Source organism: Schistocerca nitens, chromosome 1, assembly GCF_023898315.1.
Source record: "Schistocerca nitens isolate TAMUIC-IGC-003100 chromosome 1, iqSchNite1.1, whole genome shotgun sequence".
NCBI lineage: Eukaryota > Metazoa > Arthropoda > Insecta > Orthoptera > Acrididae > Schistocerca > Schistocerca nitens.
Window position 1 is genome coordinate 871,289,593 of NC_064614.1, and position 17,420 is coordinate 871,307,012.

Genomic DNA, 17,420 nt, shown 5'->3' on the forward strand with positions numbered 1-17,420 from the left:
GGTAATGGGCGTTCCTTCTCATCCACGAATGAAAACCACGGTGTTAGGATATAGGACATGGCATCGGAGGACATTTGCATAGCAATGTCAGACGTGGTGTCCACACTGCGTACTGGCCGTGCTCAGGCCCATCACATGCTCCGCGCTGAGTAACTGAAAAGTTTCTGCAAGATCGAAACCGAAAAACATGAAACCCGATCACAAGAGACCAAGAACGGGAATCAGCCTCGAGCACTTAATGCAGTACGTGAGAGAAGGAAATGAGATTCTGTTTCGAATCATCACAGGCCATGACTCACCTGACTCCAAGACTGCATCAGTGACACGACAGTATCAGTGAGGAAAAAATTGAATGTGTCACCCTCCGCAGAAAAGTTTATGTGCACAGTATTCTGGGACGTGAAAGGCGTGATTCTTCTCTATTTCATCCAGCAAGGGACGATCAATTCGGTAGGCTATTGCGACACGCCACCAAACTCAGGTACGTTATTCGAAGAGAGACCAGGACTTTCGGGTGAAGGTGTTGTGCTGTTGGGCGACAATTCAGAACCACCCACAGCAAGCCCTACTCATCACACAGGATCTGATTCGTAGCTTGGGATGGGAGAGATTGGATCATCCTACTTACAGCTCCAAACTTGCTCCACCGATCTTTCACCTGTTTCCGGCATTAAAGCTGCACTCTCGGAACATCATTTCCAAACCAATGCTGCCGTGGGGCAGGCTGTGTGAAAGTTCCTTGCATCGCACGGTATCGAGTTTTATGAGAGTGATTTCTTCAAAATGATTGCACGTTACGACAAACGTCCCTGTATGTGATGACTATGTCCAAAGATAGTGCAAGGTGTACAGTTAATGATGCAACGGTGTATTCGTTTATGTCCATAAAGTTTCCATGTGAAAAACAATGACGAATCTTGATTAAGTTGCCTTCCATTACGGATGTGAAATGCAGTCTACGACTGTGAAATTAATTTCAAAATGATGGAGAACAACAATCAGTCATCTTTTCCTTTCAGACTTTATTAAAGCAAATCTAGATTTCGGGTAGTAAGTAACCATTACCAATGCAGAATTTCAGATTTTTAATATATGCTCTAGGACGTTCTTCGCCTATTCTTCGGGCTCCTGTCACAGTTTATTCAAGGCTACCAATGAATGAACTGTGACAGGAACCCGAATAAAAGGGATTGACGTAATAGGGCATGTATTAAACTCTTAAATATGGCACTGATAATGGCTAGCTACTAACCGAAAACTAGATATGCTTTACTAAAGCTTGAAAGGAAAATACGACTGATTGCTGTTCTCCGTTATTTTGAAATGACTTATCTTACAATCTGAATGTCCATGTACTGTAATGCTCATGAGTATCTGAACGACCTGGTATTGCGTTTCGTCTGATTTGAACGCAACCCACGTGAAGTAACAGTCTTGCAGCTCGTCTGTTCTCTTTCTGATGCAGTCGTTTTATAGAAAAAGGTTACTACAAGAGGCCAGAAGAAATAATTGCTCTCTATGGCTATCATTCCAGATAAAAAATAAAATTACGGTGATTCAAATATACCTTATTAGATGTGAGATAATCATTACACTTTATAACTCACATTTATTACAATAAATGACATTTCCAAAAGCAAGTTCCAATACGCAATTTGCATTTTTGTACTGAACTGGACCCCGCTCTCCAGTCCGATAACTAGTTTTCCTGTTAACTAGCCACGATATAATATGGTTTCAATCACAAGTAACAAAGAGTGCGCAAGTTTAAACTTGAAGTGACAAGGCCTAAAGCTCTGTGTTGAACGGGGATTCGTAACCAGCCCCTAATCGGATATTAAGCTATGCACAATCAAATGTTAGAAATTGTAGCTTTTCAGCAATATAGAATAGACTGAAACTGAAATGACGAGACGAAATAGTTTTCACATACCGGGATTGGAACCCAGTAAATATCGTCATTGACTCTGTCACGAACAGACATTAAAAATGTCTACTTCACCAGTAGCGATATGTGCACATGTTTGAAACGGAAATAACGTGAGTAAACTCTGCACTTATCAGAAGAGACGTTGACAATCGAATGGTTTTTCACCGGTAACTAAGAGTTGCTTGTTTGAAACTGAAATGATACGACGAAAAGTTCTGTGTTTGCCTGGTAGTTGAAACCATTACTACCCATTATTGTTGAAAACGCACGGAGAACAACGTGGACATTTCATTATTTCTAAAATATTTGTTCCACAATTGAGTTTACTACGGCATTAAGATAGATGATTCACGACCTACGTGCTGTTTTCTGCGCAGGGGACAACAACTATAGAAAACTGCAAGTTGGTGAACATTGATTGAACTTATGCATTTCACTCATGGTGGTGGGAGCAAAGAGGCATCTCGCAGTTTTAGTACAGATGAGATCAGTGACACCTCACCCGCGGTAACACAGAGGAGGTACGAAGGACAGATATTTTTGAGGGAAGGGTTCATCAAATACACCTAAATATCATCCCTCTTTAACACAGCCTATTTTTCAACTTGCCGTACCAAGATCTTGGTTGGAAAGCAATCGCTATTGCACTTCTTCTGATCTACAGCCCTCTGACATTTATGCTTTCCGCTCCTGATGGAATAACTATCAAAAAACTTTCATTGTGGTGGAAAATACAGTTTAGACTTGGATTGATGGCACCATTATTTTCAAATGAACAGCTTTCTACATGTTGAAATTCAAAAACAGCCTGACTATTGTCCGACTGTTTCAGTTAATTCAGGGGTGAAGATAAAAATTCATGATTAATTTTTTTCTTATGTTTATCTGTTATATTCAGTGAATAAATGAGAAACGCTAAGGACATGCTGTGATCTAATACAAATGAATTGCAATTTACCAGGACATCCTCACAACAAAAGTCTAGGAACCAAACCACGTGTAAAATGAGCCCTAACCATCATGCATTAGCAAGCTACTACACACTTTTCAGCCTAATGCGGTCTGTGTCTAGTGAAGTCTTTTGTCTTACGTAAGAAGCATTTAGAGACTAACACCTCGAAGTGAGAGTAGATCCTAACAGAAACCCAGTTATTAAATTACTCAATGCCACATAATGTCTATAGAATGGCGTGTACACAAAACCTAAGATATGTGTGGTGTAAGCAAAATAGTACAAGTTTTAACAAGAAGTCAAGGTCGCTATTTCTTTAATTTTCGTATTTAGTACTAGGGGGTACAAAATCGAAATAGTGATAAGTCTTAAGTAGTGAAGTTAAGATATTCTTGATGATTTCCGCTCTGAAACCTTACAGATCGGTAAGAGAAGACTTAAAATGCAGACGAAATGCTCCGGATTCCTGCAGTGTCACAAGACAGGGCCACGTTACCACGTTTTTTTTCCCAGACCACCTCTCCCTGCTAGGGAAGGGGGGGGGGGATGGAGCAGTGCGGCAGAGAGGTCGGGGGTCGGTACCCGAAATCTTCAGGCACCACTAGCGCCAAAAATGTATTTGAGTTCCTTGGCGCGTTTACTGTGGGATCCTTGCTACTAGCACATGTGGGCCAGCTTTCATCAGAAACCGATACACGACACCGTGTTGTGTCCAATTGCATTGGAGACAACACGGTGTCGAATACAGATTCCTGATGAAAGCTGGCCGACGTGTGCTAGTAACAAGGATCCCACAGTAAACGCACCAAAGACATGAAAGGAACTATTGGAAAGGAAGGCGGTAATATGCCACCGAAACTAGCCTAGTCATACATTGAAGATATATCTTCTGTTATTTATCATCAGCTGAAGTTCCTCGTCCATGCAATAGATGGATATCCATATATTGTACATAATTCATACAGGGTTAAGTATGTCAAGCTGTACAGGGGCCTCTTACGGGCTAATACACACTGTAATTTGGCTGTGCTCCAAATGGCAGTTGGACGGTAAAAATGTATAGCTATAACCCGAAGGGCTCCTCAACACGCACACACATATGACCCACACGTGTGTTTGTTTAGGCTGAGCGCAGACAACTTTGGTTTCAGGCCGAATAACAATAACTCGCCCCAAGAAGTGCAGTAAGGTCTACACCAAAGAGAAATTACTATCAGTAGTGAAACTTCCAGACAGATTAAAACTGTGTGCCGGACCGAGAATCGAACTCGGGACTACTCGTAGCTGCTAACAAGTTGTCCACTTTCACGCGCAAGTGCTCTACCAACTGAGCTACCCAAGCACGACTCACGCCCAGACGAGGTACTGGCGCAATTGAAGCTGTGAGGACTGGCCGTGAGTCGTGTTTGGGTAGCTCAGTTGGTAGAGCACTTGCCCGCGAAAGGCAAAGGTCCCGAGTTCGAGTCTCGGTCCGGCACCCAGTTTTTATGTCAGGGAGTTTCATATCAGTGCACATTCCGCTGTAGAGTGAAAATTTCATTATACTATCAGTAGTATTAAATACTCAATGACAACAAACAATGATCTCAAATACCAGACTAAAAATTTCGAAACACTAGCTTCACGCTTACAGAAAGCTTCAGATGGACACACAAAAGTCTCAAAAGGTGTCACTGGAAGGGCTTAAGAAACCGGATTCTTGGCCAGCACGCATCAAGTCAGAATTAACAGGTTTTAAATATATTACATAATGAACAGTCTTCATGAATAATTTCAAATAAATGTCAACGAGACAAATAGCTTCAGGACTCCAGGTACTGACCGGATATTAGTGACCTCCTGCTCGTAGCTGCTAACAAATTTTCCACTGTATCTTTGCATATTTAGCACACTGCAATTCACTGATGCACTCCGGAACCAGGTTGCAAGCGACGAGAGCCGCTCATTGCCCACTAAACTCACCGGTAGTAACCGTTAATGCTCCAGAAGAAAGCGGGCACTCATATTCCATCCGTCAACGGTTTCAACTCGCTGCACACGCCAGGGCGCCCAGTACTCAAGCTCCGAGTCCCCCACACCACTCACTACCATGCGTCCCCAGAGGGAACACATAAACAAGTAGCGGTGGTACGACGACAGTCAAAACCGATGAAACGTGACCAGAAGTAGCGCCATAGGGTCGGGCGTGTGCTCTCACCAACTTTCGTCAGCGTCACGGCGACAGGTCTCATCGCGGAGTTGGAAACGTTCAGTTTCCATGTTCCTCTACTATGTCATATCTGTTGGCGAGGCAAGGCAACGGCGCCGATATTAGATTGGTGGTCTGTATAAACTGCTCTGCCGTATCTCAGCGCCAAATGCTGCCTCGCAAAACCCTCGTAATGCGTACATCCTATCTAAGAGGCTGGCCAAATGGCTAGTCTGATCCAGGTGGGGTGCAGCGCGAGGAATGCTTGACAGGGACGAAGTGCGGATATTGGTCCTCCGGCATCAGAACGCTGCTGAAATCGCCTCCCACTATGTAATGCTGCACATTCCCCTGAAACAACGTGGCCCATCGACGAGCCTGATGGCTCATAACCGTTTACCAGACCCACTGCACCGATCGTAAATGCGCCACCACGCGCAACGTCCAACGCCGCTGTCCCTTCCCTTAACATTCGGCAACCGGTAAACTATAAGCGTCGTAACCGAAAATGACCAGTCTTACGTTATGTTGTACCTCTAGAAGGAAAACAACATCACCGTCCCCTGCCCCTTGCGTATCCCTTAACACTTGCACCTTTACTGGGGTGCGAATGTGGTTGATGTCAACGGTACTTATGCGGTGTACTTACGACATGGCAATTCATTATGTGGACTGGGGATGATCACAGCATCGCCCTGACCGTGGACTTATCGTCGCCCCGTCACCGGGCAGCCAACACGGAAGTTAGAAGTCACCCTGCGTGCAGAGCCCGTCCTACGCAGCGTCAGCGAGGAGCATCGGTTGATCACCTTCTCGGCATCGCATATTTCAGATACACGTCAGTAGCCCGTCTCTCTCTGAGAGGTGTGGGACGGGTTCAGTCGGTTAGTGTGCGCTGGTCTCCTTTTTTTTAGGGTCACCCTGTAGCATCCCGCCGTCATGTGTTTCATGCTCCAGGTCGGACTGTGGCAGCTACGTGAGGGAAGTTGCTGAAGTGCGACATGTTGGAGTCGTCCTCATCCTCATTCTCCGACTGCGCACCTTCCTCGTGCAACCCTTCTTCTACGGACAGCCGCCACCTTTTACGCCATTTCGGGGACTACTGTTTGTGTTATTCTCTTGAATCGACGCTTCCACATTGAAAGAAATTACCCACTGTGCCGTCTTTGTTCCTGACCCCAATGTAATTGTGGGGTGACATAAGGGAGAGGCTGCTGGATGAAATGTTACTGCTGCTGCAGAGGATCAGGGCAGAATTTACAGTCACAAGAGATGAGGAGCAAAAATTAGGATAATTGTGGTAAAGGCTTATGGGACCAAACTGCTGAGGTCATTGGTCAATAATCATACACACTACGTAATCTAACTTAAGCTAATTGACACTAAGGATAACACACACACCCATGCCCGAGGGAGGACTCGAACCTCCGACGGGGTGAGCCGCACCAACCGTGACAAGGTGCCTAAGACCGCTCGGCTACCCCGCGCGGCAGATGAGGAGCAATCGTGGTCAGAAACCACATCATTCCTCAACGGTTTCACGTATGTGAGAGTGTTGGGCCTCTTAGTGTGGGACCTCATCTGTCGCGTAAGTGTCTGTTCTTCATGAGGTACCTGCATGAGACATCACTGAAGGCAGTCCGAGTAAACATGTGCTTGTCCGCAACCAGATCAGGTCCTTGGTTGCCCGTCATAAATGAAAACTGAGAGAAATTCACAAACGAAGGTTCGTTTGGAGCTCTATACGAACCTCTCAAAAGTTTACCATTGTTCCTCTACATGCCTAAGACATGTGCCATATTACCATAAAGGGGCTATGGTGGCTGGGACTTCAAATGAGAGTTCTAAAACGCGCACTGTCTGACGTTCCAGACCAGCATGATCAACGACCACCCCACTCACGTTCCCGAAAGAATTGCAAAAATGGAATCCATCTGCGGAACAGTGTAGCAGCCTATAAAGAGCTGCTTCGTCTAGGAGCTTGAGGCAAACTCTGCTGGAGACAACTGACAGATGAATTCCTAGCAAATCTTGTGGTTGTAAGTGCACTGTGTCACGAAAAAAAAAGTTCTATTTCATGATCTCAGGATCGCGTGTATGGTGCGTTGAACTTAAGCTTGATCGTTGCCTTTCGATACGAAAGAGCCGTCGTGCTTCGAGTCGACGTAAATAACACTAATATAAAATGTCGCACGCAAGTAAGCAAATGTTCGCTACATGAGCGTGGCTCGAGGACAGAACACATCTTCACCACTTCACAGCCCAAGGTACTTTGCTAGCGATAAAGTGCTGCTAAGAGTGCACGCTCACTGTGGAATTGTCTATTAACAGAGATGACTGGTAACATTAAACATGGGATTAGTTACAGAATCTGTATGGAATGACATTCCTGGAATCAAATAGTTAATGGCGCCCAAATATTACACCCTAGGTCAGAATCATACAGATTCAATATCAACTACGACAACGAAATGACAGTTCAGTTTAGCAACACAATTCTGAGCCACACTATAGAATAAATCGCTATTCACGTAGTTACCAAACATATAATACAATGTGGCCAGTTTTCCATTGGACTAGCGACAGGAAGAATCGTCCGCTCAGCCAATGTGCTGAGCTGGTTACCAGTTGGGAAGTTCGCCTTTTGAAGATGCTGCGAAGCATGCTGCTCCGTGTTGACTGATAGCAGAAATATCTGAAGCAATGAGTTATATAAGCATTCCAGTAGCTATGATTTCGAACTAAAAGCAGATACACTATGTGATCAAAAGTATCCGGACACCTGGGTGAAAATGACTTACAAGTTCGTGGTGCCGTCCATCTGTGATGCTGGAATAAAGTATGGTGTTGGCCACCTTGAACCTTGATGACAGCTTCCAGTCTCGCAGGCATACGTTCAATTAGGTGCTGGAAGGTTTCTTGGGGAATGGCAGCCCATTCTTTACCGAGGGCTGCACTGAGGAGAGGTATCGATGTCGGTCAGTGAGGCCTGGCACGAAGTCGACGTTCTAAAACATCCCAAAGGTGTTCTATAGATTCAGGTCAGGACTCTGTGCAGACTAGTCCCTTGCAGGGATGTTATCGCCGTGTAACCACTCCGCCAACGGCCGTGCATTATGAACAGGTGCTCGATCGTGCTGAAAGACGCAATCGAAATCCTCCAACTGTTCTTCAGTAGTGGGAAGCAAGAAGGTGCTTAAAACATCAATATAGGCCTGTGCTGTGATAGTGCCACGCAAAACAACAAGGGGCGCAAGCTCCCCCGCACCCCTCCCCCATGAAAAACACAACCACACCATAGCATCACTGCCTCAGAATTTTACTGTTGCCACTACATACGATATAGATGACGGTCACCGGTCATTAGCCATACCCACGCCCCGCCATCGGAACGCCACATTGTGTACCATGATTCTTCACTCCACACAACGTTTTTCCACTGTTCAACTGTACAATGTTTACACTCCTTACACCAAGAGAGGCGTCGTTTGGTATTTAAAGGCCTGATGTGTGGCTTATGAGCAGCCGCTCCACTGTGAAATCCAAGTATTCTCACCTACCGCCCAAATGTCGTAGTACTTGCAGTGGATTCGGATGCAGTTTGGAATTCCTCTGTGATGGTCTGGATAGATGACGCCTATTACCCATTGCGACCCTCCTCAACTGTCGGCTGTCTATGTCAGTCAACAAACGATGTCGGCATGTGCGCTTTTGTGCTGTACGTGTACCTTCATGTTTCTGTTTAGGAGTGTGGAAATATCGCGTACAGACGTATGACACAAGCGACACCTAATCCCCTGATCAAGTTAAAAGTTCGTGAGTTCTGCAGAGCACCTAATTCTGCTCTTTCATGATATCTAATGACTACTCAGGTCGCTGATGTGGAGTACCTGACAGTAGGTGGCAGCAAAATGCACCTATTACGAAAAATGTATGTTTTTGGAAGTGTCCGGATACGTTTGATCAGATAGTGTACAAATAACGTTGGAATTACTTGGTTGCGCCTGCTGTTTCGCAGCTGACTCAGCTACTTTCGTTTTTTATGTCTCATGTGTACAGCACACTTGAAGCTCGAACACTAGAAGTGTTTTGGTCTTTCATTATCACGTAATAGAATTAACTACGAGTAAATTTTAATGTTATTCACAAAAAACAGTTTTCGTTGACAATGCTTTCATTGGCACCATCTCGAACATATAAGAACACAAATGAAAAAATAACGTAACACTCAGTACGAAACGATGACATCCACAAAAGTATTTTATAACCTGCAAATAACACGCAAAATCTGATTAGAGAAGGAAACTGAGCAAGGTAATATTTTTTAATGACCAAAGAAAGTCCGCAAAGGAAATGAAACAAGTGAATGAGTACAGTGCAATTTCGATAATATTAGATAATGCGGGTGACTACGTTGCTGACAATTAACTTATTCCATGTATTTATCTGCTGTGTTCAATAAACGAACGTCAAAACGCTATAATGAGTACTCATACGCTGTACTAATGCAAATGAATTGCAACTTACTACAGTAACCTTACGACAGAAATATTCTCTATAAAAAAAAATTACCATAACAGTCATTCCCAGATCGTCACGAATTAGCAAATTAGCAAGATCTTATACAATTTTGGCATAAAAACATCTTTGGCAATGTTTATACTGAAGTAGCTTTACAGGACTACCATCAAAGTAGCAGTGCGCGCAGACACATAACGAAATACAGTTAACAATCGATCCAGTGCCTAATTAAGTCACCACAATTGCTTTTTCATTAAAAAAAAATAGTTCAGCTGAAGCAGAAAAAGCAGTAATAACAGTTGCGTAAATCTGTAAGGTTTTCTTTTTTAGCTCTACAGGGTACTGAATCAGCGTAGCAAAAATTTGTATGATGATGCTGCTTCTGAAGACTACATTACTGATTGTCGATCTCCCAGACTGTAACTTTGTCAGAGAAGAAGTAAAAGTCTCGTCGCCGACGAGACTGCTACGGACAGCTGCCACAGTATTCCTCGCTGAGCGAGAGTACAAATGTATTGAGCTCTCTCTTTGCCCTAGTGATGGACCAAACGGATAGTCTGCAATGTAAAAGAAGAGAGTGGTTGTAGTTTCAACTCGGAACGAGCTTCCTGGACTCAAAGATATAAATTTTCTACATATATGTATGTATTGAGCTCTCTCTTTGCCCTAGTGATGGACCAAACGGATAGTCTGCAATGTAAAAGAAGAGAGTGGTTGTAGTTTCAACTCGGAACGAGCTTCCTGGACTCAAAGATATAAATTTTCTACATATATGTCAACCCTTAAGTGAACCATTCAGAATATTTAATCAAAATAGTGAGAAAATATCAGGTAAATATAGAAGAATCATTGTCTTCCCCCCAGGAAATAAGTCGAAAGTGTCGCCAAATACATTCGGTGATGTCATTTCTCTGGGTAGTGGTAGCTAAGTTGTATCTTGTGCGTATACCACTTGCTTCTGAAAGACCTGGAGCACGCAGATGCTTAGTTAACCAAATTAATAGTGCAATGAATTTTATTTGATTTTCTGGAAGTAGCGATCGAAGCCGAATTGTAGTTATGAATAGTTCTCAGATTCCCCCACTTCAGCCGACACACCATAAATTAAGATAAGGGTGAATTATTTGGGTAGTCCAGTTCTTCAGTGACTGCTGTAACTTTTTTCTGCCTTACGTGTACTGCAAACGGAAAAACTTATTTGCTGGACATAATTCTACAGCAGCTGTCTGTGCATTATAGAAAATCATGCTTAATCTCTCACAGGGTAAAAGCTGATAAACGTTCACTGCAGCGAAATCCCATACCCCACACCCCGTACAGACATCTCATCATGGTTGATAAGTAAATTATTTACACTGCATATTATTCGTTTATCTGAATGTAAATTCCTGTTGGAACTAAATCCCTTTGTTCAGAATTATTGCGCAACGCTTAATACTGACAGTAGCATTAGTGATAGATAAAGCCCTTGGATAACAGATGAAATATTGAACTGAATTGACAGGGCACTGAATCACGTAAGTTTATGCAAGAAAGTTGGAATAGATTACATTCCCTCAAAATTACTCAGATCCTCTGGAGAACATACTATGACAAAACTATTCAACAGAATAATCCACGTATATGCTATAAGAAAAATGCCGTTAGATCTCCAGGAAAAATAATAATTCCGATATCAAAGATGGTAGTTGCTGTCAGGCGAGACTATTACCAAAACATCGGCCTAATAAGTCATGATGGCAAAATACTGACACAGATTTTCTGTAGGTGTATCAGAGAACATAACCAGAGAAAGCCGGTCTCAGGGAGGATCAGTTAGAATACCGGAGAAACATACGAACGCATCAGGCAATACTGACCTTATCTTTCAAAGCAGGTTGAAGGAAGGTAAACTTATGTTTTACACAATCACCGATTTTAAGAAAATATATGAAATGGTGACTGCAGGACAAACTGATATTCCGAAGGCAACAGGATTAAATGATAGGGAGCCTACTGTTATTTACAACCTGTATAAAAAAAAACATGATATAGGGGTAGCACCTTTGATTAGTATACATTCTGGATCCCGCGTTCGAAAACCGCCACCGCTTAAATCTTGACTAATGATCAGCATTGGCGTCCGAAGACTACCGGCATCAGAAGTAACCCTCATCCTGCCAATGGCCCAGTCAGAGAGGGTGGAGGAGCGGACAGAGGTTTAGGGCAGTCTCTTTTCCTTGAGGAGGGAAAATGTCCCTAATAACTGAAGAATCGTCATTGATTAACCGCATGACGATTCAGAAGGCAATGGAAACATCTGCAGTAAAGACACATAACGTGCATCCACGACATACGTGGCCTGTAATTGAAAAAGTGTCGTCATGATCTCTCAATCGCCAAACAATTCCGGAATAGTCCCCATTTCCGATCTTCGGGAAGGGCTGCCAAGGGAGAGACGACCATGAGAAATCGATTGAAATGGTTCAAATGGCTCTGAGCACTACGCGATTTAACTTCCGAGGTCATCAGTCGCCTGGAACTTAGAACTAATTAAACCTAACTAACCTAAGGACATCACACACATCCATGCCTGAGGCAGGATTCGAACCTCCGACCTGAGCGGTCGCTCGGCTTCAGACTGTAGAGCCTAGAACCGCATGGCCACGCTGGCCAGAAAAAGATTGAATCACCAACGAAAGGATAACGTTCTTAGGGTTGGTGCGTGGAATTTCAGAAGCTTGAACGTGGCAGGGAAGCTAGAAAATCTGAAACGAAATATGCAAAGGCTATATATAGGTGTAGTAGGGGCCAGTGAAAAATTGAAATAAGAAACGATATCTGGTCAGATACATACAGGGTAACATCAACAGCAGCTGAAAACGGTCTAACAGAGGCAGGATTCGTTATGAACAGGATGATAGAGCAGAGACTGAGTTACAGTGAACGGTTCAGTGATAGGGTTGCTCTTATCGGAATCGACGGTAAATCAACACCTACAACGACAGGACAGGTATGCATGCTGACGTCGCAAGCTGACGATGAAGACAGAGAAAGTATATGAAGATATTGAATCAGTAATACGGTACGTAAAGGTAGATGAAAATCTAATAGTCATGGGGGTCAGGAATACTCTTGTAGGGGAAGTAGCAGAAGAAATAGTTACAGGAGAAAGCAGGCTTCGTGATAGGAATGAGAGAGGAGAAACACGAATGGACTTATGTAATAAATGTCAGCAAGCAATAGCGAAATCTGCTCAAGAATTGTAAGAGGAGAAGGTATACTTGAAAAATTACACGCCATACGCGAAGACAGAGATAACGAACTGAGATAATGGTCGTAAGACGTACCCAGGAGCAGATATAGACTCAGATAACAATATAATGGCGATGAAGAGTAGGCTGAAGTTTCAGATATTAGTCGGGAAGAATCAATACGCCAAGAAGTGGCATGCGGAACTACTAAGGAAAGACAAGATACGCTCGTAGTTCTCTAAGGTTATAGATAAGAAGTAGATCAGTAAGCAGTACTGTTGAAGTGGAATAGACATCCCAAAAAGCGTAGTAACAGACTTTATAAAGAAAAACATAGCTTCAAAGAAGGTAACTGCCAAGAAACCATGGTAACAGAAGAAATATTTCAGTTGATCGAAGAATGAGGGAAGTACATAATTGTTCAGGGAAATTCCGGAGTACAGAGTTACATTCTCTGAGGAAAGAAATACGGAAATAGGCAGTGCAGGGAAGCTAAGACGAAAAGACTACATGAAAAATGTGAAGAAATCGAAAAAGAAATCATTGTCAGAAAGACTGACGCAGCATGTAGGAAAGTCAAAAAATCTTCGGCGAAATGAAAAGCAACGGTGTTAACATTGATAGTGCAAATGATAAATGCAGAGGCGGGAAAGGATAGGTGGAAAGAGTACAATGAAGTCTTATATGAAGGGAAAGATTATTATGATGTGATAGAAGAAGGAACAGGAGTCTATTTCGAAGAGAAGAGGCCTCCAGTATTACAATCAGAGGTTGAAATAGCTTTGGAGGCAGATAACATTCCATCAGAATTTCTAAACCCATTGCGAGAAGCGTAAAAAAAGTAAATAAAAATTGACGTTGGTGTGTGGAATGTTGGAGTCTGGAGACATACCATTGGTCTTTCAGAAAAATATCATCCATTCAATTCCGAATACCGCAGGCCCTGAGAAGTGCGAAAATAATCGGACAATCAGCTTAACAGTTCACGCATCCAATTTTCTGAGAAGAATAATATGCTGAAGAATAGAAAGAAAACTGAGGATGTGTTAGATGACTATCAGTTTGGTTTTAGGAAAGGTAAAGACACCTGAGAGGCAACTCGGACATTGCGGTTGATATTGAAGCTATACCAAAGAAAAATCAAGACATGTTCATAAGATTTGTCGACCTGGAAAAAGCGTTCTCCAATGTAAACCTGTGCAAGCCGTTCGGTTCAAAAATTGTTCAAATGGCTCTGAGCACTATGGGAATTGTGAGGTCATCAGTCCCCTAGAACTTCGAACTACTTAAACCAAAATTAACCTAAGGACGTCACATCCATTCGAACCTGCGACAGTAGCGGTCGCACGGTTCCAGACTGTAGCGCCTAGAAACGCTCGCCCACCCCGGCCGGCAAGCCGTTCGGATTTATAAGAAAAATAGGGGTAAGGTAAAGGGAGAGAGGTATAATGTACAATATGTAGCCGAGAGGGAATAATAAGAGTGGAAGGCCAAGAATAAAGCGCACAGAATGAAATGGGTGTAAGACAGGGATGTAATCTTCCGCCCCTGCTGTTAAAGCTTTACATCGAGGAAGCAATGGTAGAAATATAAGAAAGGTTCAGCAGCGGAATAAAAATTCAAGGTGAAAGGGTATTAATGATACAATTCGCTAATGGCATTGCTATCCGGAGTGAAAGTGAAGAAGATTTACATAATCTGCGGAATGGATTGAACAATCTAATGAGTACAGAATATGGACTGAGAGTAAATCGAAGAAAGACGAAAGTAATGGGTAGTAGCAGGAATGAGAACAGCGAAAAATTTAACATCAGGATTTATGGTCACGAATTAGATGAAACTGAGAAATTATGCAATCTAGGCAATGAAATAACCAATGACGGACGGAGTAGTGACATCATAAGGAGACTGGCACTCGCATGAAGGACATTCCTGGCCAAGAGAAGTCTACTAATATCATGTATCAACCTTAATTTGAGGAGGAAATTTCCGAGAATGTACAGTCGTGCTGAAAAGTATCCGAACGACCTGAATTGCATTTCGCCTGATTCGCATGCAACCAGAATAGCGCAGCTGTCTAGCAGGTCCTCTAATCACCCCTTGGTACAGTCGTTTGAAGATTGAAAATGGTTCCAACAAGTTTCCACTAGACAACACTGTTCTGTATCGCAATAACTCAAGATGTAAAGTTATACCACGATACTAGAAAAATCAGGGAACACCTTATCACAGATACGACTGTCCTTAAGGCTTGTAAGCTCACATTTATTGCAATAAATGACATACCTGAAATGTTACCACTCTCATTATTACGTCAGATAGGTAGCGCACGTAGTAAGTTCGTCGTATTCATGATTTCCTCTTAAAAGTAACATATCGTACTTATTATTTAACACAAAATTACATTAAAAATTTAAGTTATCCACGAGCAGGTAGTTGAGAAAATGTATGAACTTCAAATGACACGACGAATCGTCCGTTCTGCATATGGATACAAACACAGGTCATGCAGACTAAGATTTCGCAACTGACGGAAACTAACAATCATTCATGACTAGACATACAGAGAGTGATATACCTCGATTTTAAAGAGTATCAGCTAGCAAATATCAACATTACATTACATAACGTAAACATTTTTAACGGACGCTAATTCCTACCCAGCATCTATTGTCCCTGTTAACGAACTACGAGAGATGTTAAATATTGCTTATTCACAAGTAACTTACTTGAAAATCCGTGAGGTAAAGCTTTGTGTTGGACAGTGATTCGGACCCAGTACCTAAGAAAATTTTTATCTAAGCACAATCAAATGTGGCACATCAGATTTTCTTGGCAGTAGCTAAGTGTTTTAACTGAAATAACAAGACGAAACATTATTTTTTTCCTTCCCAGAACTCCAACCTGGCACCTATCGCTATTATATTCTATTGAAAACGAACGTTAAATATGGGTTTGTTACAAGAGCAGCGATACGTGAGCATGTTTGAACTAGAAATAATATGACGAAGGGTTCAGTGCTGACTGGGAATCGAACCCACACATATTGTTGTTGACTACACAAAAACAGACGTCAGCTACCGAATTTTTCTCCGCCAGAAGCTCGGAATAACATCCTTGAACTTACAGTGATCTCTCAAATAGTTTTTTGTCTCACTGGGAGTCAAAAACGTCAGATTTCGTTAGTGTTGACAGCGAATGACAATGCATTAAAAATCAAAATTATTATCCACCAGCAGATAAGTGTTGTCATGCCAGAGCTTGATAAAACGTAATGAAAACTTTAGTGCCAGGCCAGGATTCGAACCCATTCACGCGCAATATGTGGAGATGTTGAGGAATCTGCAGTTTTGAACAAACAACAAATAGTAGTCAAGCTGAAGGGATCAAATTCCGCGTTAAGGGCGGTCTGAGTTGCATTACATGTTCAGAACCAATTTCATTGACATACAGAAGCTCAAATAAAAGATGGAATAAGTGTCCTGTGACCCTGTATAGCGTTTGTTTCGCGCTAGAAATAAATAACTAGTATAAGAAAGGTTAGTGGTGATAGAGTTCCCACATTTCGCCACTCCTGACTTTATTGTGGTTCAACCTAACGTCTACTTGTTACAGAAGGAATATCATGTTCAATGTGAATTTCAGACCTCAATGCCATTATACCTTCTTCACTTGGCGTAGTCAGAAGAGAATAGAATCTGTCTCTCCCTATAAAAAGTTATCGGCAGAAGTTGGAATCGAACCCATACCATCAGCATAGCAACCTATCATCAATTCAACAGACCACCAAATCCTCTCCAGTGCGACACATAACACCGTTGCGGCACACCCGATGAGAAATCCTGACACACACAGGCTACCTGTAGTGGTTTGCAGCATGTTCAGTACATTCATTTACTTGGTTGACCGAATCACCATGAAATAGCTCTCTCGGCTACCCAGTGCATACATTCGACTCTGTTTTGTAATCACCGAAATAAAATCACGTAACTGCCACCTACACAGAACTGCCAACAGTGCAGGATGCAGAAATTTAAATAGGAACTGTTCCTTTCCATTTGAGCTACTCTATTGCGCTATCTGTTTGTTGAGAACATCGTGCTGTGCAAAAGAACAGCTGTAACTGTCTGTCTCTCAGAAGTCTAGATCCGGCCATACGCATCATCTCACAGCACTGTGGAATGCCTAAGTTCTGGAGGAACTGTTTTTGACTTCTGGAGCTGCTGTACGCATGTGATAGGTGGTAACGCAATGGTAAGCGACGCGCACCGTAGATAAGGCGTGTCGAGTACTTTTAAATTCGCTGCTACATTTTTTAAAACGCAATTCTGCTGTCTGCTGAAGTTACCAATTTAATGGAACTTTGAACATAATTCTCTTCACTTCTTAACCCAAAATGTGGAAAAAGGGCCAACTTCTGCGACATTTTGTTCTTTTCAGATTTAATAGACGGCCAGGCAGCAGATGCATCTCGAAACTTTTGTATTATGTATGGGGTGAGCGCATCGTGCCAAAATAGAAAAGTATTTTCTACATTAGCTGTCGTCTGGTAGTGGTATTATTCTTCAAACCTTGTTTGACAGCTTTACCTCAGAA